The sequence below is a fragment of the Asparagus officinalis genome, chromosome 2 (genome assembly GCF_001876935.1).
Source record: "Asparagus officinalis chromosome 2, Aspof.V1, whole genome shotgun sequence".
NCBI classification, from domain to species: domain Eukaryota; kingdom Viridiplantae; phylum Streptophyta; class Magnoliopsida; order Asparagales; family Asparagaceae; genus Asparagus; species Asparagus officinalis.
Genome location: NC_033795.1, coordinates 75,701,085 through 75,701,411, shown reverse-complemented (window position 1 = coordinate 75,701,411; position 327 = coordinate 75,701,085).

Genomic DNA, 327 nt, shown 5'->3' with positions numbered 1-327 from the left:
GATGATTTCTTCAGCAAGAGGGCACAGTTTACTGTAGTAGTATGGAAAGAGCTCTGCATCATAGGCTCCTACTAAATGAAACAATACACACTGTAATTGAGAACTTTGCTTTGAGCAGTAGCTTCATGAGCTCCATTAGTGACAAAGCCAAAATTTGAAAGACACTTAGTGAGAGCAGTATCTATATATATGAGATATAAAATGATCTGTCATAATATTCATCTTAAGTATTGTTGTTAGTTGACATTCTTAAAGTCATTTTTTTTCATAATTACCAAGGAAAAATTGGTCATAGGAGCCGCACCTAACTTGACTTATTCAGTGCAT